At 50.2% G+C, this 22,155-nt stretch overlaps 1 protein-coding gene across 1 annotated transcript in view; it reads right to left on the bottom strand.

Moving 5' to 3' along the window:
- Positions 1-22,155, bottom strand: part of GNG4 (G protein subunit gamma 4) — a 95,058-nt gene that overhangs the window by 72,788 nt on the left and 115 nt on the right. The window lies entirely within an intron of this gene.

Genomic DNA, 22,155 nt, shown 5'->3' with positions numbered 1-22,155 from the left:
GAAAGTTCTGGGGAAACGCTGAGGCAACCCCAAGCAAGCCAACCAGGCAGAATGCATGCTTCCATTTGAGTTTTTAAAAATGTAGAAAAGTCACTTTTCCCACATATCCGAATGTGTGGATTGAGACTCGCATCAGCCCTATTCACTTTGATCCATGGGTGCTAGCCGTGGCCCTTTTTAACCGCAGCGTCCCTGCAGCAAGTCCAGCCTCCTTTCTCTGTGTGGCTCCTCTCTCGGTTTGCCATTCCCTTCACTTTTGTATTTGTAGAGTCTTTAGCTTCCTTCGGTTCTGAGCACGACCCAGGAGACGGACACGCATTTCCTCTCCGACAAAACTGGCACTTGTTCTCCTTGGAAGCGATAAAGTCAAACACTTGCTTGATTTTTTTTTTTTTTTTTTTTTTTTTTGCTTTTTTGTTTGTTTTTAGAGATGGGGTCTCACTCTGTTGCCTAGGATGGAGTGCAATGGTGCAATCACAGCTCACTACAGTCTCAAACTCTTGGGTTCAAGAGATCCTCCCGCTTCAGTCTCCTGGGTAGATGAGACCCTAGAAGCGTGCCACCATGCCCCTCCAATTAAAATTTTTTTTTTTTTTTTTTTTTTTTTTTTTTAAGACAGGGACTTGCTTTGTTGCCCAGGCTGGTCTTAAACACCTGGCTTCAAGCCATCCTCCCACCTTGACCTCCCAAAGTGCTGGGATTACAGGTGTGAGCCACCACACCAAGTTGGGATAATTTTTCTGAAATGTCAAATGCAATTACAAGAAACAAAAAAATTGGTCCCAACTTCTCCTGTATGGTGTGAAAAATTAAAGAATTTCAATGCAGTTGCCTTTACTCTCAGGGACCTAGGCCTCTTCCACTTGTATGCTTTTGCTTCCCCTATTTTATTTACTCTACGCCTCCTTGACTCAGCACCCACATCTTCTTGTGAAAAGCCATCTCTGCCTATCTTCAAGGGTTCATTCTGAGGCTACCAGCCTCTCAAAGCCTTCTGTCTTTCTTTCTTTCTTTCTTTCTTTCTTTCTTTCTTTCTTTCTTTCTTTCTTTCTTTCTTTCTTTCTTTCTTTCTTTCTTTCTTTCTTTCTTTCTTTCTCTCTCTCTCTCTCTTTCTCTCTCTCTTTCTTTCTTTCTTTCTTTTCTTTCTTTCTTTCTTTCTTAGATGGAGTCTTGCTCTGTTGCCCAGGCTGGAGTGCAATGGCACAATCTCGGCTCACTGCAAACTCCACCTCCCAGGTTCCAGCGATTCTTCTGCCTCGGTGTCCTGAGTAGCTGGGACTAGCATGCCCACATGCCCGGCTGATTTTCATATTTTTAGTAGAGACAGGGTTTCACCATATCGGCCAGGCTGATCTCGAACTCCTGACCTCAGGTCATCTGCCCGCCTAGGCCTCCCAAAGTGCTGGGATTACAGGCATGAGCCACCGTGCCCAGCTCAAAGCTTTCTTGAGCTGGCTAGCCACCTTGGCCCGTAGACTTGAGCACTTCCCTTCATTTCTATGACACTTCTGGGTTTTTATTGTCCTCATCACATTATTCACCTCTACTTATCCTTTCTCATGTTGGCTGAAATGAGTTATTTCCAATATTTTGTCTTGTACAATGATGTTATGAGCATGTCTCTTGCACGAGAATTGTTCCAGGGTAGATACTACAATAGGATTAGAGTTGGTGAGTAGAGATGCCACACATCTTCACTTTTACCCTTCCCTGTCTGTTAAAATAGAATGAGAGTAGCCTCCATTCCCCATAACTTCACACACACTAAACACACACTCACGAAAGAGGCTGGTCATCTTTACTCAAGATATTCAAGAATTCTCTTGTGGGGCTGTTTCAGAAAGATCCCCAAATTGTCAGCACCTTAAAACTGCCAGATACACATCTTCAAATGCCGTAAGTACTTAATGTTTGCTGCTGAAAGCAGCAGTCTGTGATTCAACTACTTGAATAATCAAGACCAACAGCCTGATGATGCCACGGTCTCATCGCTTATCAGATGCTGTCATCAAGGCCGAGCAGCCAAAGCCGGATGTTTTGTTTGTCCTGGGAATTCTGATGAGAGCCCACAGTTTGCAAAGCGCCAGCCAGCACAGCCTGAGACAGCAATTCAAGGAGGCCCCTGGAGCAGGCTCGCCTGTCATACACGAGGCCTGTCCAATGGCTCAGGCTGCCCCAGGAATGACCAGAAAGTCACCATGGGAGTGTGGACGCAGCTCAGAATGACCGAGACAAGGGCCTGTAGGCTCGAGGGACACGGGCTGTGGGAGAGGAACTCTGAAATACTACTGTAGCTGGTGTTAGAAAAAAATTAATTGGGTGGCCAGAGGCTGAGAGGGCTGTTTTGCCTAGGATTCTAACCTAAGCAGACTAAACCCAACTCAGTGTCAACGGTAAAATGAAACGTAAGTCTAACCAATCACAAACCACCGGCTAACTTCTAATGAGAGACTCTCCTTTTTTTTTTTTTTTTTTTTTGAGACAGAGTCTTGCTCTATCACCCTGGCTGGAATGCAGTGGTGTGATCTCAGCTCACTGCAAGTTCCGCCTCCCAGGTTCAAGCGATTCTCCTGCCTCAGCCGCCTAAGTAGCTGGAATTACAGGAACACACCACCACACCCAGCTAATTTTTGTATGTTTAGTAGAGATGGGGTTTCACCATGTTGGTCAGGTCTCCAGCTCCTGACCTCAGCAAAGGAAGTATTTATTTTTTTTTGTTTTGTTTTTTGTTTTTTGAGATGGAGTTTCGCTCTTGTTGCCCAGGCTGGAGTGCAATGGCACCATCTTGGCTCACTGCAACCTCTGCCTCCTGAGTTCAAGCTATTCTCCTGCCTCAGCCTCCTGCGTAGCTGGGATTACAGGAATGTGCCACCACGCCTGGCTAATTTTCTATTTTTCAGTAGAAATGGGGTTTCTCCATGTTGGTCAGGCTGATCTCAAACTCCCAACCTCAGGTGATCCACCCTCCTCGGCCTCCCGAAGTGCTGGGATTACAGGTGTGAGCCACTGTGCCTAGCCGAGACTCTCCACTTTAACTGATCAAATATTTTTCCTTTGTCTCGCTTCCAAGAAAACCTTATAAATGTTTACATCCTCACATCCCCTTAGTGGAGCCCTGAACCTCTTACAGTTCGATGCTCTCCAATTAATGAATCACCCTCTGCTCGGATAAATTCTCTAAAATTGTAATGTGTCTAGGTTGATCTTTCCACACCGGTTACACACTGTTCCACCAGCTGAGAACCTCTGGGAAGCGCCGTCCTGGAGCATGCAGCCCTGAGGGCTGATGGGCATCGAAGCCTTGAGAGGAGGCCCGGTGCCTGGACCCCAAAGTGACTTCTGTATTAACACTGTTTGCATGCCCAGTATAGCTTACTTTTTTCTTTTCTTTCTTTTTTCTTTTTCTTTTCTTTTCTTTTTTTTTTTTTTTTCAGATGGAGTCTCACTGTGTCGCCCAGGCTGTAGTGCAGTGGTGCTATCTTGGCTTGCTGCAATCTCCTCCTGGGTTCAGCGATTCTCCTGCCTCAGCCTCCCAAGTAGCTGGGATTGCAGGTGTACGCCACCACGCCTGGCCAATTTTTGTATTTTTAGTAGAGATGGGGTTTCACCATGTTGGCCAGGCTGGTCTCGAACTCGGGTGATCCACCCGCCTCGGCCTCCCAAAGTGCTGGGATTACAGGTGTGAGCCACCACTCCTGGCCACTTTTTTCTAATTCCTATGAGTGGCAATACGTGGATGAGTTCTCAGTTAGCCAAAAGATGGCAAGAATACTTCCTTATGTGCACACCTCAAACAGCAGAGTTTAAGTGAAGCCTGGGAGGGCCTGGAGGTCACCAGCAGAGGGCGGTGTGCCGAGGCTTGCTGCTTCCCAGCTGAACAGCACCTCATACAGAGCGAGGCTTAGTTGATATGCCTCCCTCCCTCCCTCCCTCCCTCCCTCCCTCCCTCCCTCCCTCCCTCCCTCCCTCCCTCCCTCCCTCCCTCCCTTCCTTCCTTCCTTCCTTCCTTCCTTCCTTCCTTCCTTCCTTCCTTCCTTCCTTCCTTCCTTCCTTCTTTCCTTCCTTCCTTCCTTTCTCTCTTTGACAGGGTCTTGCTCTGTCAACCAGGCTGGGGTGCAGTGGCACCATCATGGCTCATTGCAACCTTAAAATCCTCCTGGGCTCAAGTCATCCTCCTGGCTCCTTCCCGAGGAGCTGGGATTACAGGCGCACACCACCATGCCCAGCTAGTTATTTTATTTTTTGTAGAGACAGGGTCTCGCTAGATTGCTTAGGCTGGTCTCCAACTCCTGGGCTCAAGTGATCTTCCCACCCTGGCCTCCCAAAGTGCTAGGATTACAGGCATGAGCCACTGCACCCAGCCACTGCACCCAGCCACTGCAACTAGCCACTGCACCCAGCCACTGCACCCAGCCAACATGTTTTTCATCTGTGTGCAAAGACTGAATACCCAGGCTGCAAAATGAGCTCCCAGAATTGAATTAGAAAATTCTGCCTTACAAGTACAAACAGAGAAGTTGTTCTGGAGATGTGGTTTAACCGACTGGAAAAAGTATTTTTCAGACTGGAAGAGTGGATGAGGAGCCGCGAGACTTGCTTTTAATCATATTTCTATTTAAAAGAATTATTTTTATGACTTTGAACAAGGTTTTTTCTCTCTGCGTTTTAGTGTTCCCTTTTGTAACTGTCTGTCATCTTCCTGCTCTAAAACGATTAGAATTAAGTAAAATGCCTCAGCTGCGAATAAAACCAAGATGACAACTTGGTACATTCATAGAATATTAGAGATTGTCATCGGCCTTTGTTGAGATTAAGTAACAACTTAATGGCTCGATTCTGAAAAAAACAAAAGAAAAAAGAAAAAGAAAAAACGTAGTTATGTAGTTTTCATTCCAGATTAGAAGCATGGATGAGACCGACTAACTATTCAAAGACAATTGTTTTTAAAAGAGGAAGGAAGAACTGATCTTGAAGGCTGTCACCCACAGACACTGCTGACCATTCAAAGGATCTCTCTACGGTGGTTATTCAGACTTTGCAGACAGGCTGATGTCTGTGGCTCAAGTACGCCATGCATGGAAGAGAGTATTTTGGCAGCAGTGGGAAAAAAAAAAAAAAAAAAAAAAAAAAGGGCTCATTTAAAAAGCCTGGAAATAATCTGGATACTTTCCAGGAAAAATGACACAGAGTCTGACGCAGTTGCTGTTGTTGTTTTAATGAATGACAGCCTGCTGCTGGTCCCTGTGATATGGTTGTTCATGGAGACTTGTCCCTGAGCAGCAGAGCTGGCAGTATGAATGGCAGGCCGGGGATGGAGACAAGCAGGGATAAGTTCCACTTCTTCCCAGCAGCCAAAAAAAGCCACAGATGACAAGATCTGCCCTCCGTGCCAGCACCCCTTCACCTGAAATGATAGAACTTCTCATGTACCATATGGCGGGACAGTGCTGGCAACCCTCTGAGCAAGACAGTCTGCCAGGGAGGCTGGCTCTGGTTATTTCTCTTTTTATTTTACTTTAAAACTTAAAATTTTTTTAATTTTTGAGATAGGGTCTTGCTCTGTTGCCCAGGCTGGAGTGCAGTGGTGCAATCATAGCTCACTGCACCCTTGAACTCCTGGGCTCAGCGATCTCAGCCTCTCAAGCAGCTGGGACTACAGGTGCATGCCACTGTGCCCAGCTAATTTTTAAAATTTTTTGTAGAGACAGAAGTTCACTTTGTTGCCCAGGCTGGCCTCAAACCCTTGGCATCTTGCAATCCTCTCACCTCGGCCTCCCAGAGTGCTGGGATTATAGGTATAAGCCACTGCGTTTAGCCTGTTTCTCCTCTCAACCAGAAGTCACCCGGTGGTGGGTGAAGAAGCACCTGGATGGGAAAACTCCAACCAGGATAAGGCCATAAAAAGCAAGAAAAATGTACACATGGCCCAGCTCATGGACAGTCTTTATAAGCAAATAGGGAAGGATAAAAAGACCAGTATCTAAATGTAAGAAGCAGAAAAATAAAGCTCTGGTCCTAGGAAAGGTTCGTGGTGGGAGATGGGAGGATTCAGGGTGGCATAGTTAGTCCCACTGGTCACTAACTAGTCCCCACTCCTCCAGGGAGGGTGAGGGATCAACCAGTCTCAAAATTACCCTCCACCCCTGCACCAGGAAGACTCACCCACTCTAAAGCTTCCCAGTCAATGCCCTTGTGTCACAGGTGGTTACTGTCTGGGGCCAGTGGCATGGGCAGTAAAAAGAATTTACCAAGACAGTCACAGGTAAAGAAATGCAGATTTATTAGCAAAAGCATGGAAATATGTTGCAAGAAAGCAACAGGCAAGTCAGCAAGAGAGGAGCTGACTGGAGGAGACAAAGGCTTGCTGGGGATTTATAGGACGGAACTTGTTCTGTGTGCTGGAGAGGGCTAAGTGCAGTACTGATGATGTCAAAGCGGCAGTGAACTAATTTGCATTTTGCTATCAGCCGAGGGTCTGGTGATATCTGGGTACAGGAAGATCGTGAGTTATTTGCGCAGATGGGCTATGTGTCCTGGACCACGAAGAAATGCAGACTGATAGCTTATCTGTATTTTCTTTCTGCTTTCCCTTGCTCCCACCAGCCTGGCTCCTTGTTCCTAATTAGGACTGCATAGTAAGGCTGCCTTTCTTTGCTGGCTGGGTGCGGTGGCTCACGCCTGTAATATCAGCACTTTGGGAGGCCGAGGCGGGCGGATCACCTGAGGTTGGGAGTTTGAGATAAGCCTGACCAACATGGAGAAACCCCATTTCTACTAAAAAATACAAAATTATCCAGGCGTGGTGGCACATGCCGTAGTCCCAGCTACTCGGGAGGCTGAGGCAGGAGAATAGCTCGAACCCAAGAGGCAGAGGTTGCAGTGAGCCGAGGTGGTGCCATTGCACTCCAGCCTGGGCAACAAGAGTGAAACTGTCTCAAAAAACAAACAACATCAACAACAACAACAACAACAACAACAAATAAATACTTCCTTTGCTGAAGTTAGCAGCTGATAGACGAAGGCAATACAAAGCAAGGTATAGACAGTGAATAAATTGAGAAAATGTAGCAGAACATGGCATTGTTAATGAATCATGGAGTACCAGAAATGGAAGGATTTTGCAAACCATGGTTCCAACGGTTTTAAAGCACAAAATTTAAACATTTAGAAGTCAGGTCCCTTCTAAAGTCAGTCAGACAAATGCAGTCTCCTACAGCCTCGTATGGTTTGGATATTTGTCCCCTCCAAATCTCATATTAAAATGTGATTCCTTTGGGAGGCTGAGGGAGGCGGATCACCTGAGGTCAGGAGTTCAAGACCAGCCTGACCAACATGAAGAAACCCTGTCTCTACTAAAAATACAAAATCAGCCAGGCATGGTGGTATGCACCTGTACTCTCAGCTACTTGGGGGGCTGAGGCAGGAGAATCGCTTAAGCCTGGGAGGTGGAGGCTGCGGTGAGCAGAGATCATGCCACTGCACACCAGACTGGGCAACAAGAGCAAAACTTCGTCTCGGAGGGAAAATGTGATTCCCAGTGTATGGAGGTGAGGCCTGGTGGGGGGCATTTTGGGTCATGGGGGTGGATCCCCCATGAATGATTTGGTGCCCTCCCATGGTAACAAATGAGTTTTCCCTTTATTAGTTCACAGGAGAGCTGGTTGTTTAAAAAGAGCCCGATACCTCTTCCCAACTCTCTTGTTCCCTCTCACCATGTGAGATGTCTGCTCCCCCTTCACCTTCTGCCGTGAGTGAAACCTTCCTGAGGTCTCCCCAGAAGCAGATGCTGGTGCCACAGTTCTTCAACCTGCAGAACTGTGAGCTAAATAAACCTCTTTTCTTTATCAATCACTGAGCCTCACGTATTTCTTTATAGCAACACAAAACTGACTAATACACGGCTGTATTTTCAGTATCTGTTGCCTCAGAAGATACATAATGACGAAGCTGTGATTAATTCAGTAACACACTTAAATTCATTTTTATTAATCCCAAAGGCGTCTATGCACACTTGCAAATTAATTAGCAGGACACAAACACGTGGCAGTCTGCAGTTGCTCTACACAGGTTTCCTGGTTGTGCACCTGTATTCAGAGACCCCTTGCAGTGGCTCTGAAGCCCCAGCTTCCACCTTGAGGAAGCTGAAGGGCAGAAGATGGAAGGCAACTTAACCTCCGTAACCAACCAGTTAGTGTTTGAGAACCTGGTATTGCTGCACTGCCAGGGGACACCCAGGTAGTGGCCAGGAACCTTCCTCTCGCTGGACAGGTGAGCCCAGACTAGTGTGGGGAGGAACTGGCTCTCTCTCTGCAGAGGGAGAATATCCTGAGAGACGGGGCTGGGCTGTTTTCACCGTGCTTCCTCGTGCCTGCCCCTCCTCTGACCAGCCAGAGTTATCCACACTGCCTCATGGGGAATGAGGATGATTAAATAGAAGTGCAAAGAGGAATTTTGCTTTTTACTTCCAAAGTGGGTTCTGAAAGCCTTCCTCAGGAACAAGTTTTAGATGCCAAAGCTTTTGATTTGTTTGAGGAAGGCTCTTTGGGGACTCAGAAAAAAGGAACCCCAAAGGCACCAGAGTCCTGCGGTGAGGCCTGGGGCAAGGTCTAGGGGAGCCCCGTGTAGAGGAGGGCAGCTGGCGCTGAGCAGCAGGCCTACATTCCCTCCTCTCTGTGACATGGGGAGCAGTGCCTGCAGGAAGCCATGGCCACGCAGGGGCATGGCGCCCACGCTGAGGCCTCCCGTCAGAGACCTGCATATCTCCACGGGTCCTCCAGCAGGGCACTTGCCTGTGCCCTGAGATGTTGTTCAGCCTCAACCAAATTACTCCATACAACAATCTCATGTTAAGACCAGAGATCCGATGAACCCTCAAAGGAGGGTGGGGTCCCCAATACTGACAGGTGATGGTATGCAGATGCCCCAGCGTTGTGCTTCTGTACCTGGGAGGGACACATCGGAACTGGATTCTGGGACCCTATTTCCTTGTAAGTGCATTTTGGGTGTTTCCCTGCTAGCCCAGCCGTGCTTAAGAGGCAAGAGGATGCCCTAGGAATGGTGTGGAGTTCGAGTGGAAGCCCTGGGTGCCATCCTTGCTCTGCTAGGCACCTAGTCCTGATGATGACTCTCCTTTGAACCACAGTCTCCTCATCAAGAATGGGGATAAAGATCCCGCCTCCTGGCATTTCTGTAAAGATCAAGTGGACAGGGTACATGAATGCTTTTAGCCAACTGCAAAATGCTAATCAAATGCTAGTGATTACTCCTTTGAAAATCCAAGCACAGCCTGCAAAATACTTGGAATATAAATTGAGCAGACATATCGGGAGTAGTTTCAGGTTATGCTTACGTGTCCTTTATTTAAAAAAACAATACTTAAAACACCACCTAAAAATTCCTCTGACCACTTATTTCAGTCAAACGCTGGAAGATGGGGGATTCTTTACATTAAAGAATTAGAATGAGGCTGGGCACAGTGGCTCACACCTGTAATCCCAGCACTTTGGTAGGCCAAGGTGGGGGGATCACTTGAGGCCAGGAGTTCAAGACCAGCCTGGGCAACGTGGCGAAACCCCCTCTCTACAAAAAATGCAAAAATTAACTGGGCGCGTTGGCGCGTGCCTGTAATACCAGCTACTAGGAAAGGCTGAAGCATGAGAATCTCTTGAACCTGTGCGGTGGAGGTTGCAGTGAGCCGAGATTGCGCCACTGCACTCCAGCCTGGGCGACATAGCAAGACCTTGTCTCAAAAAAAAAAAAAAAAAAAAATCAGAATGAGGAAAACAATGGTGAGGTGGAAACAGATGTTTGAACCCAGGAGAATTTTCACTGCATAAGGATGCTGTGGGCACTTACACCAGATGTCTGCCCTTCACTGCCTGGCCAGGGTGGCACTTTTAAACCATCTGATAATGGAGAGAGGCGGCACAGTCTGTATGGGCACACAGCTCAGTCTGCAGCTGACGCCACGTGTGGGCGCACAGGGCCTGAGGAGCTGACCTCTGCTCTTGTGGCACTCCCAGTCTGGCACAGACTTGAAGAGACCACCGAAAAGGAGCCCAGGCCAATGGCCTGCAAAGCCACTTCCCTCCACTTGGCCAAGAAGAGCTTCCCGGAGCCTAGCTCCTGCCTGCTCATCTGGCCAGCTTCATCTTCCAATGCTCCTGTCTCCCCATAAGCCCCAGCTGCTGGACTGCTGTTTTTAAATCCCTCCCAGGCAGGAGGAACAGAACAGAGGTGAGTAGGCAGGTGCAGGCCCTGGAGCCCGAATCTGCTCCTTTCTAGCTCCCGAACTTTGGGCAATTCCCTTCACCTCCCGCTTTCCTCCCTTCAAAATAGAGGAATGGCTGTATTGGTTTCCTATTGCTGCTACAACACATTAAACTTATGGCTTAACACAATGCAGTTTTATTATGTTATAGTTCTGGAGTTCAAAAGTCTGAAATGGGTCTCAATGGACTAAAATCAAGGTGCCAAGAGAGTTGTGGGTGGAAGCTCTGGGGAGCATTTGTATTTCTGCCTTTTCCAGTGTCTATGGCCATCTGCAATCCTTAGCTTGTAGCTCCTCCTGCATTTTATTTTAAATTTTACTTTAAGTTCTGGGATACATGTGCAGAACGTGCAGGTTTGTTACACAGGTATACATGTGCCGTGGTGGTTTGCCGCACTTATCAACCCATCATCTAGGTTTTAAGACCTGCATGCATTAGGTATTGGTCCTAATGCTCTCCCTCCCCTTGCCCCCCACCCCCTGACAGGCCTCGGTGTGTGATGTTTCCCTCCCTGGGTCCATGTGTTCTCATTGTTCAGCTCCCACTTATGAGTGAGAATATGCAGTGTTTGGTTTTCTGTGCCTGTGTTAGTTTGCTGAGAATGATGGTTTCCAGCTTCATCCATGCAAAGGACAAGAACTCATTCTTTTTTATGGCTGCAGAGTATTCCATGGTGTATATGTGCCACATTTTTTTTTTTTATCCAGTCTATCATTGATGGGTCTTTGAGTTGGTTCCAAGTCTTTGCTATCATAAATAGTCCTGCAATAAACATACGCGTGCATGTGTCTTTATAGTAGAATCATTTATAATCCTTTGGGTATATACCCAGTAATGGGTCCTCCTGTATTTTTAAAGCCAGCCCAGCAGCATCCCCCATCTTTCTCTCAGACGCTCCTATCTTCCTCTTACGAGAACCTTTGTGATGACATTGGGCCCTCCAGGTGTTCCAGGATCACCTCCCCATCTCAGGATCTTTCCCTTAATCACGTTTGCAAAATCTTTTTTGCTGTGTAAGATTCACAGATTCACAAGTTCCAAGGATTAGAGGGTGACCATCTTTGGGGACCATGATTCTACCTACCACAGTAGTCTTCAGGAATAAGTAGTTCATACAACATAAGACACTTAGAGCCTGGTCTGCAGGAAGCACTTCATAAATGTGAGCCAGAATCATCCTCACTTGCTCAAACAGAGTCCCCAGCCTGGAAGGCTTTCGCTTTGCACTGGCTGTGCCCTGATGGTTCCATCTGGCCAAACCATGAGACCTCCTTCCAGAGGCCATCCCTGTCCTTCTGGGCCGGGCTTGGTGTCCTACTGTGTTGAGGTGGGAGCTGTTCTTAATTCCACGTTGTGTGCTTTTAACATTTTTATTTGAGAAAGGGTCTTACTCTGTTGCCCAGGCTGGAGTGCAGTGGCACGATCTTGGCTCACTGCAACCTCTGCCTCCTGGGTTCAAACGATTCTCCTGCCTCAGCCTCCTGAGTAGCTGGGATTACAGGCCTGCGCCACCATACCCAGTCAATTTTTGTATTTTTAGTAGAGACGGGGTTTCACCCATGTTGGCCAGGCTGGTCTTGAACTCACTATCTCAGGTGATCTGCCTGCCTTGGCCTCCCAAAGTGCTGGGATTACAGGCATGAGCCACCGTGCCCTGCCCCGTGTTGTGTCATAATCGTCTGTCTCCCTCACTGGATTGTAAATGCCTCAGGAGCAGGGATAACCTCTGACTTATCTTTGCATTCCTACCCCGAGGATATGGCACACAGTCGCTGTCAAATGTCTCCTGGATGGTTCACGGGTGAAGGTAGGTCTGTGTCCTTTGGGGATGCCCAGAACCTCAGAGCTGCCATTGCTGCCTGTGGGAGGGGAGCAGTGGGGGGGAGCAGTGAGGGGGAGCAGTGTGGGGGGAGCAGTGGGAGGGGAGCAGTGGGAGGGGAGCAGTGGGGGGGGAGCAGTGGGAGGGGAGCAGTGGGGGGGGAGCAGTGGGGGGGGAGCAGTGGGGGGGAGCAGTGGGAGGGGAGCAGTGGGGGGGGAGCAGTGGGGGGGAGCAGTGGGGGGGGAGCAGTGGGAGGGGAGCAGTGGGGGGGGAGCAGTGGGGGGGAGCAGTGGGGGGGGAGCAGTGGGGGGGAGCAGTGGGAGGGGAGCAGTGGGGGGGAGCAGTGGGGGGGGAGCAGTGGGGGGGGAGCAGTCGGGGGTAGTCTCTAGGTGGGGGTCTTGTGCTCCGGCAGAGGCAGCTCTTCAGGGTGGTAGCTGGTTTTCCCACAGAGAAAGCTGTCTCTCATCCCAAGCAGGGGAGGACAGATCCACACGTTCAGCCTGGGGGGAGACCTGGTGTTGCAGGCACATCGTGCTTACGATGGTTAAACCCTCACAGCCCCACGAGGAGAGGGAGAGGGGGCACAGGACACAGGAGCCTGGGGATGCTTAGGCAGGTTGGGGGGAATCAGATACCAGGAAGAAGGACCCACAGAAATCACCTGGTTCAATGTCTCTCAGATCTGGTGGCTGCAAAACTCAAAGACTCATTCCCGGACCCTAGCCCAGACCCACTACGTCAGAATGTCCAGGGGGTGACGCCCAAAAGGGGTATCTTAAGAACTGCCCAAAATGTATGCAGCCAGGTGTGGGAACCACTGCCGCATCTACCTTAGACTGTATACACAGACTGTGCTACAAGTAAATGGTTCTCAAAGCAGGTGTGTAAAACAGAAGGAAGGATACACACATCATTCAATAGACTCATTGTGAAGCTGCCAGACCACACATCAAGGCGAATACATAAGACAGTCCTTGCCAAGCTGAGACTTCGAGCCTGCCTGAATCCCCGCAGGGTGGAGTTGAGGGCGGCCTCTCTACTTCATCAGCCCCCAGGCCTTCGGACCTGAGGGTCTCTGATCCAGTCTCTTGGGGCCACCACACGCTGTAGGGCTCCAGGAAGGGTCAAACTGCCCGGGGGGTCAGAGCTCTCCCTCCCTTTTGTTGCTGTTTGGTGCCTGGCGGGTCAGAGGTCACTGGGCCCAGAAGCCCTAGTCCCTGGATGGGTGGAGCACCCACAAAACAGCCAGGCTGTGAAGAGGCCCACTTTGGAGTGAGAAGGGGATACCGCTCGCGTGTCATTTTGCAAAAAGAATCTCTGTCTCTTCCTCTACCTTGAGTTACACTAGCTCCTTTTGGTTAACGTAGCTTTCTTATATGCCAGGGGTGAGGGGAGGGGAGAGCCAAAAACTTATTCTGTCAGGAAGGCAGTTGGGCATAAATTAATCTATAGGCTGAGTGCAGTGGCTCATGCCTGTAATTACAGCACTTTGGGAGGCTGAAGTGGGAGGATCACTTGAGGCCAGGAGTTCCAGACCAGCCTGGGCAACATAGTGAGACCCCATCTCTACAAAACAATTTTAAAAGAATTTAGCTGGGCATGGTGGTGGGCAACAGTCGTCCCAGCTACTTAGGAGACTGAAGTGGAAGTTTCACTTGAGCTGGGGAGCTGAAGATTGCAACGAAATACCATCACATCACTGCACTCCACCTGGGCAACAGAGAGAGACCCTGCCTCTAAAAGTAAACAAATAATTGGCCTGGCGTGGTGTCTCACGCCTGTAATCCCAGCACTTTGGGAGGCCAAGGTGGGTGGATCACCTGAGGTCAGGAGTTCTAGACCAGCTTCGCCAACATGGTGAAACCCTGTCTCTACTACAAATACAAAAAATTAGCTGGTGTGGTGGTGGGCACCTGTAATCCCAGCCACTAGGGAGGCTGAGATGGTGCCACTGCATTCCAACCTGGGTAACAGAGCAAGACTCCACCTAAAAATATAAATAAATAATCTGTGACTCCACCAACACGCTCACCTGCTGGCTCCACGTGCATCAGATGAGCTCATTTGGGAGGTCACCTTAACCTCGAATCAACACAGCAGGTCCTCCCACAAGCAGCCTATTTAAAGTGCGAGCCACCCCTTCCCCGGAATTCCCTACCTCCCAGCCTTGTTTTATTTTTCTGTCATGCACTTACTATATCTTAAATGCGTATTTATTCATGTACTTGTTTAAACTACTTTTGATTTTCTGACTTCTTATCTTTGGTCTGATTCCTCCACCAGAACTTCTACGAGGGCGGGGATTTTTCACTCCCCCCGCCCCGCCCGCAACTGCCTGCGTTTTCGTAGCCCTAGAGCTTCGAAAGTACGGTGCGGAAAAGCAACGAAACACAGTAAGAACTGTGCGGAAAAGGAGAGAAAACCAGACCGCAGGGGGATTTCACAGCTAACCACAGAGGTCCGAGGAGAACGCGGGGTGGAAGAACCCAAGGGAGGCCGGGCAGGGGCGGGGTGAGCCCTGGCCCCCTTCCCGTGCAGGTGTCGTGGGTAAGCTGTCACAGTTAGTTACTGTGAAGCAGGGCCAGGGCCAGCCCTCCTGCCTCGAGGCCACTGTCATTTGGGGGTGGGAAAAAAGTGACCGGGGGCAACTGAGCAAAGCGCAGAACAGAAACTCCCTCTCAGTAGAGACCCATGCACGGAAGGACGATACACTGCGATTCCCCGACGTGGGCCTGCAGCGAGACACGGTGCTAACAGCATCCCAGACAATCTGTAAGCATCAGGGGGACGAAGGAATCGTCAACAAGAGGCAGAACCGCAACTGCTCCAATGCAGAAAGAATGAGTCATCCAGGAAGGCAAGGTGGTGGCGGGTTGGCTGTGGTTTTGCAGAGGCTGGCAGGAGGGGCAGGGGGCCAGGGAGAAGGCAGGGTGGGGGAGGGGTCTCCTTTAAGGAAATCAGTGCATGAAAGTCTGTGTAAAAAAGGGTGTGCCTCTTACAGAAGGATATTTGTTTTGTCCTAAACTTGCTGTGTGTTCTTTGAGGCGCGGGCCTCCCTGCTTTGTCATCACACCTTGGATCACTCCGGGCAATCTCACCTGTGTAGCTTAGCCTGGGTCCAGCCAGACCTCTGCTCAGCTCTGCACGTACACGCCCCCTGGATGTCACCTCCTGACTTGGCAAGTCACACACCCTCTCTCTACTTGCCTAGCTTCATTCACAAAACCAGGTTACATTACCCCTCGTCCATCCATGCTCAGTCTGGAAACCCTGGGATCCCAGACACCAGCCTCTCCCTGCCCCTCCATTTCTGATCAGACAGCCGCCCCTACTGACACTAGGGCAGGGGCACCCTTGGATGTTAGCCAGCCTCCCTGTCCTTCCCCTCCTGCCCCACGCCTCCGGCCTTCCCCACACAGCAGTCACAGCCAGAGGGCCGAGGCGGGCCTGCTGCTTCTGCCAGACAAAGGCCCTGGATTCCCCATTCTTCATGGTCAGTCCCACCTTCACACCCGGGCTCTGATCAACCTTTCTGCTCTCTCCACTCCTCTTTCATGACCCTGGGCCCCTGCTGGGTCCCCCCCCCCCCCCACGAAAGCCCTTTCTCATTTGCCTGGCTTGAAAACCCCGCCTCAGCTCACCAGGGCCAGCTCAAGACACCCTCTGTTGTCACACCCTCTCTGCACTGCTCTCGGGAAGAACTAACGCTCTCCCTGTCTGTGCACTAACCCAGGGTAGGTGGGCTGTTTTCACACACGCACCCCCTCTGGGTTCTGACTTCTCTGGAGTGTGTGACATATCTTATTTGTTTCTCTGTCGCCAGTGCCTAAACCACCTGATGCATGTATTTATTGCGGGTGCTTATCACACATGCAGTCAACGAACGCCTCACAAATGTATGGTTTACATAGTCTTTGATGAACGCATCTATTGCTGGATGTTTCACATACAGTCTTTGATGAACACATCTATCGCATCCAGCAGCATATCTGTATTGAAAAAGTCCTTCCATAGCATCCAGTAATGAAAAGGAAGGTGGCAGGGAGCAGTAATGGACAGTAAAACTAAAAACACCAGGAAGATCCACAGTGAGATCAGCAGAACCCTAGGATGGCAAATCCACGACAAAATTTCTGTTGAATAAAAACGTGCTTGGGTCCAGCCAGCCATCAGCTTCTTTCAGACACTATTGACTGCAACAAACTCTAGCACAAGGAGAGAGTCTAAAGAGAAACTTGTTCAGAGGATGCTGGACCATCCATCAGTAAGCACAGCAAACCCGAAAAGGCGGGGACATGGCAGAACAGGGGCTGCAGGCACACTTGCTGCGTTGTTGATGGAGCACACACAGAAAGGTCTGCCCAAGACAGTCCCAAAAGGCACAATTCTACAGAATCAACCAAGTGGAGGGGAATGGCAGTGAAATGCCAAACTCCTGCTGAAAGGTTGACGGGTACAGCCTTCCAGAGACAGCGGTGGGTGACGGGGACCCGGGCACCCAGAGGTCCAGATCAGCAAAAGAGGCCAGTGACTCTGTCTCCATCAGATAAATTCAGCCACAGTGGGAGGGAGCGTGTGAGACCGACGAAGGCCTCGCCCTGGATCTGCACTTCACCCTGGTCCAGAGAGAATTCAGTGGCCAGCAACACTGCCAGTTCCCCTTTATTTCCCTTGAGGTCAACATGTTGGAATTCTCTACTCACATCCACCAAGACACCCTCCTCGGCCACCTCCACACTCACACTCCAGGCCCACCACTGCCCTTGGGCATGAGCAAGCCTGACGGTGTCTCTACGTCCTGGTAACACCTTCTTCCCCCGCACACCCCGTCAAACACATGCACGTTGTAGACTGAAGTCATCGGGTCTCCTTAACCAGGCTGCAGCCCCCTAGCACCCTGCCATGTGGCCTCACAGCTGACGGGGGAACAAACAAGCACCTTCAGACTGGGGCAGCTTCTGAGTGATATGCAGAGTTAACTGGGGCACAGAGAAAACAGAATTTTCCCAAGATTGCTGAAGGAAAACTAAAACCAAATAAGGACTGACTCATGCTGGTTTAGTCGGCCACAGGCTAGGGGCAGCGGAAAGGCCCTGCTGGAAATTTCCATGCAGGGTCTGTGCAGGGCGGGTACCCCAGCGCCACAGGGCAGGGCAGATGGCTCCCCAGATAGGGCTGGAGAGACATCCAGGAGCCTCCTCACCCAGTTGTTGGGTGTAGCTGGACCTTCCTATGGACAGGGAGCTGTGGGAAGACAGAGACCACTGATGAGGACGACCCTGCCAGAGACCCCAGGGCCCACGTGGACGTGTGGGTGTGGAAGGGTAACACATGGCCCTTTCCAAGGTGTGTTGATGACTTGGCTCAGCCATAAAGCCAGGATGCCTGTCCTGCTGCCCGACCTCTGGCCTCTGGCCTCCGAGAGCCTGACCCTCTGGGAAGACAGAGTCCCAGCATGGGGCATGACCACCCCATCTGCTCTTCCTGTCCATCAGTGTCTGGACCTGAGCCACAGAGTCCTACTGGACCATCGTGGAGAAGAGCCTGCTTTCAGCCCTCAGCAGCCTTCATGCCCTGCCCTGCCTCCCACCCCAATCTCAACAGTCTCTTGCTGTTTTCTTCCTGCCACCTAAGCTCATTTCTCCTCTTTAGCTTTCATACATGGGCACTGCTTTGCTAGAAATCTCTCAATTTTACCTCTTTGTGTGGTGGGACACCAGAAGAAACAAGGTTGAGTTTGGGTGCTGGAATTTGGGGGAACATGTGAACAGTTTTTCTGCTGTAGTTGTGGAGGTGCTTGAATAAGAATGTTTAGGCTGGGTGCGGTGACTCACGCCTGTAATCCCAGCACTCTGGGAGGCTGAGGCGGGCAGATCACCTGAGGTCAGGAGTTCGAGACCAGCCTGACCAACATGGAGAAACCCAGTCTCTACTAAAAATACAAAATTAGCCAGGCGTGGTGGCACATGCCTGGAATCCCAGCTACTTGGGAGACTGAGGCAGAAGAATCGCTTGAGCCTAGGAGGCAGAGGTTGGAGTGAGCCAAGATCATGCCATTGCTCTTCAGCCTGGATGACAAGAGTGAAACTCCATCTCAAAAAAAAGAAAAAAGAATGTTCAAAAGAGTTAAAAATGTTTTCCTTCTTCCTATTTCATCGCCCTGCCTCTCTTTCTTTGTTGGAGCCCAAAGGGAGGGCACAGAAGACAAGGCCTTACAGCTGTCCATTAGGCAGGGGCACTGGGAGGAGGTCCAGGCACTGATGAGAAAGGCATAAAGGCACAGTTAGTGCCAGCTCATATGATCCAGCGTGGCTGTTGCCCCGCCTCGTGCACAGAGGGTGTCGGTGGAGAAACAATCTATCTGGCCCAGAGGGATATTTAAAGTGCTTCCTCTATCTCTAGGGCCTTCCGTGGCCTCAGAGCACACGTGTCACACCACAGACAGCCAGCCCAGCAACTCAAAGAGAAATGGTTTTAGAAATCTAAGAAGCAAGAGAAACAAATCCTCCTGGGAAAGGAGCCCGTGTGCAGTGCCTGAGTGAGGGTCTCTCCACATTTCCTGAGTGTGGGTCTCTCCACATTTCCTGAGTGTGAGTCTCTCGACATTTCTCTGCCTTCTTCTCTTCCACACATCTCTGTCGCTTTCACTTGTCATTTGTGCATGCTTTTCCTCCATCAGTTAAAAAAGGTTCCCATCACCCACCACACCCGCTGCCAGGACACTCCTGGACGGAGAGGATACAAGAACAGAACACTCCTGGATGGAGAGGACACAAGCCGTCACTGCTGTTGTTTTGCAAATTAGAAACTTGGCAGGTAGCCTGTGACTATCAAAGGAGATCATCCACATGACACATCCAGCCCAAGCATCACCCTTCTTTCCCCTTGTTGCCCACTAACTTGGGCTCCTTGCCCTATCTAATCCTTGGAGACTGGGCCTTTGGTGGCCCACAAACCTCAGGGCCGTGGAGATGAACAGTTCCTCCATAGCTCCCTATACTTCCTCACTCCTTCTGGGCACCCAGGGCTCATTCCACAATGAGCACCGCGTCTTCCACACAGCCGGCTTTCCCTTACCTGCATGGCACCTGTCATTCTGTCTACCAAGTTCCGGCAGGGAACCTGATTGCCCACCAGCCACCCTTCAGCCTAACAAAAACTCCTTGGCAATTAGGGGAAATTGGAACGCTCCAGCAACCTCACTGAACTGATCTCTTTTTAAGCATCCATTGTTTTCTCTGCAGTAATTTTTTCTTTCAGCAGCTTTTCTCGCCTCTATTTCTTAACATTTCCTAAAATGAAAATTTCATTTGTGTTTTTACTTTTGATCATTTATTAACTGTCTTTGGCTTATTCTTAGAGGTTTTTAACCAGCTTCTTTCAATCTTTCAGTAGTATTACCCTGCAATCTCCTTTTCTTTCCTGATACTCATTTAGCTCTTCTGACTTTCAATTAAAATATGCTTGCCATCCACTGTTGATAAGATATTTATGTAGTACTTACACTGTATTCAAGGAGTTAAATTTTGGTTTCTGGTTTTAAAAAAGAAACAAATAATCTCTCTACCTTGAATAATACAAATCTGTATGCCTGAGTATATCTAGAATGAATAAAAATACCAAATTTTAAAAAAGGAAACCCAGCAAGATTAGATAGCAGTATATCCTCAAAAGGTGCTTCAAGAACAAAAATCAGGTAATATTGTAAAGTAACCGCTTCAAAATTCCATGAAGAAAGGGGCAATCTTCTGATATACATTATTAGGCATTCTCCCCCGTCCATGAAGAAACTGAGACCAACTAAGAAAAATGTGATAGTGACATAGTGAGATGCAGCTATAAATAAAGGAACAAATTGTTGGTTACAGACCTTAGTCTTTGCTTTCTGCATAAGCAGTAGTTTTGTGGCAAGGGTGGGTATGGGCGTGTAGGTCTCGGGGGGAAGGGGCATTGTACACATTTTACAGTGTTCCTGCCCTCCCGAGACAGCTGTGGCTCTTGCTTCCCCAGGGGTCAGAGTCCACGTTCCCACCTCATGTTGTTTATTTATTTTGAGACAGAGTCTCGCTCTGCCACTCAGGCTGGAGCGCAGTGGCACGATCTCAGCTCACTGCAACCTCTGCCTCCTGGGTTCAAGCGATTCTCGTGCTTCAGCCTCCCAAGTAGCTGGGATTACAGGCATGCACCACCACACCCGCCTAATTTTTTGCATTTTTAGTAGATACGGGGTTTCACCATGCTGGCCAGGACTGTATTGGACTCCTGACCTCAAGCGATCCGCCCACCTCGGCCTCTCAAAGTGCTGGGATTACAGGCGATGTTCCTACCTGATGTTCTACCATTTCAAAGAATGCACTGACTATTGGGGGACTTCAGGGACTGTCGCTTTTGCTTTAAAAACTGTAAAGTGAATCTAGGAAAAGCTTTTTTTTTTTTTTTTCTTTCTGGTTTCTCCACCATCAGTTTGCATGAGAAATGCCAACCACGGGACTGCTGGGAATGACCCCTTTGCTGTGCTGTTTCTGAGCCAGCCCTACATCCTCCACTGGCTTCCTTGGGCAATTTTATTTTAAGGCGCATATGAGGACCGGAGTTGTGCATGGGGATGGGTGCCAACAGGAAGTCCATTGTCCTAAATAATCATTTCAGCCTAACTAACCCCATGGCGAGGCTGCTCATTAACAAGCAAGGCATCACAGTAAACCTTGCATTTGCATTAACACCTACCATTTATTAAGTGCCACAGTCATCTCTTATGATGACTGGTCACTGAGCAAACCCTACATTTAAAAAACAATCCAGTTTTCAGGTACTCTGTCTGTTTCTCTGGGCTGGAAAAGGCTTTCCACTTATCAACTTAAGTGGTCTCCCCAGTCGCCTCTTGCAGGGAACAGGGCCAGATCAGATGGCGGCTGGTTCCCCTCCCCCGCCTCATACAAAAATCAGGAAAAGGAGTTGCGGGAGGAATCCAGAAGCCGGCCGCAGAGCCCAGGTCTCCCATGGCTACTGTGAGGCATTCGCCGCTGCGAATTTCCCGTCCACTGTGGGAAGCGGCACACCTCACTCATGAGCAGACGACAGGACTGGCACGTTTTAATGGAGAACACCGGCGCAGCCTAGGCGGCCTTTTGCTCCAACTGAGAGGCACGGGCCTGGTGCCAGCATTTGACAGTCCTGGGAGGCGACGGGCAGAGGAGAGACGCGGCAGCCGCGGGAGCCGGGGAGACGGTGGGAGGCCCGGCGTCCATCATCCACTTTATCACTTGATCAAACTTTAACATTTTTGGGTTTCCTAACACCTTAGCCCCAAATACTCGAAATGAAGCAAATCTTACATTAAGGAGTCTTTCCCGACCACGCTCTGTCCTCCTTCTCACCTCACCCTCCCGCCGTTTCGCGTTATTTCCAAGGCAATTTTAAAAATCAAGCCAAACAAAGCTCCCCGGGTGCTGCCGGGCGCGCGCGGCGAGCGAAGCACATTTCAGCACCAGCCTCGGGGACAGACGCCATCAAGGAGGGGAGGAAAACCACCTCGGCTGCGGTGGCTCCACCGTCACCCCGAGTGCTCCCGAGGCGGCGTCCGGGCTGCTGGGGAGCCGGGAGGGCTTCCTCAGGCACTCGCCAGAAACATTTCCCCAAAGAAAACGCCCAACCGGCCACGCCATCTCCTGCCACTGTGGTCCTTTTCCCCGGGGGACGTCCCCGCTGGGAGAACAACAAACGCTCTGTGACCTACAAATGGAAGAGGGGACCTCCGAGCCCCCGCCTGCCTCATGCCGGAGGGACTGGGCGCCCCCAGTCCCGGGAGCCCCAGGACGCGCTCCGAGGGGGCTGTCCACACCCACGCACGGGCTTCCCCGGGGCCCAGCGGGAGGTCCCGGGAGAGGAGGCCGAGGGAACCACAGGTCTTTGTGTCGCGTGCAGCAGCTGGCGGCGTGAGGACCCCACCGGGCCAGAGCCGTCTCCCTGGCCGGAGACTTTCTCCCCGAGTTTCCCTTCCGCGTCTGGCTGCACCGGGGCTGGGCTCTCCCCGCGGACACCCGGGGCTCCGGCCGGGCGCCCACT

The sequence above is a fragment of the Macaca fascicularis genome, chromosome 1 (assembly GCF_037993035.2).
Source record: "Macaca fascicularis isolate 582-1 chromosome 1, T2T-MFA8v1.1".
NCBI classification, from domain to species: Eukaryota; Metazoa; Chordata; class Mammalia; order Primates; family Cercopithecidae; genus Macaca; species Macaca fascicularis.
This window is presented reverse-complemented; position numbering and strand designations above follow the sequence as displayed.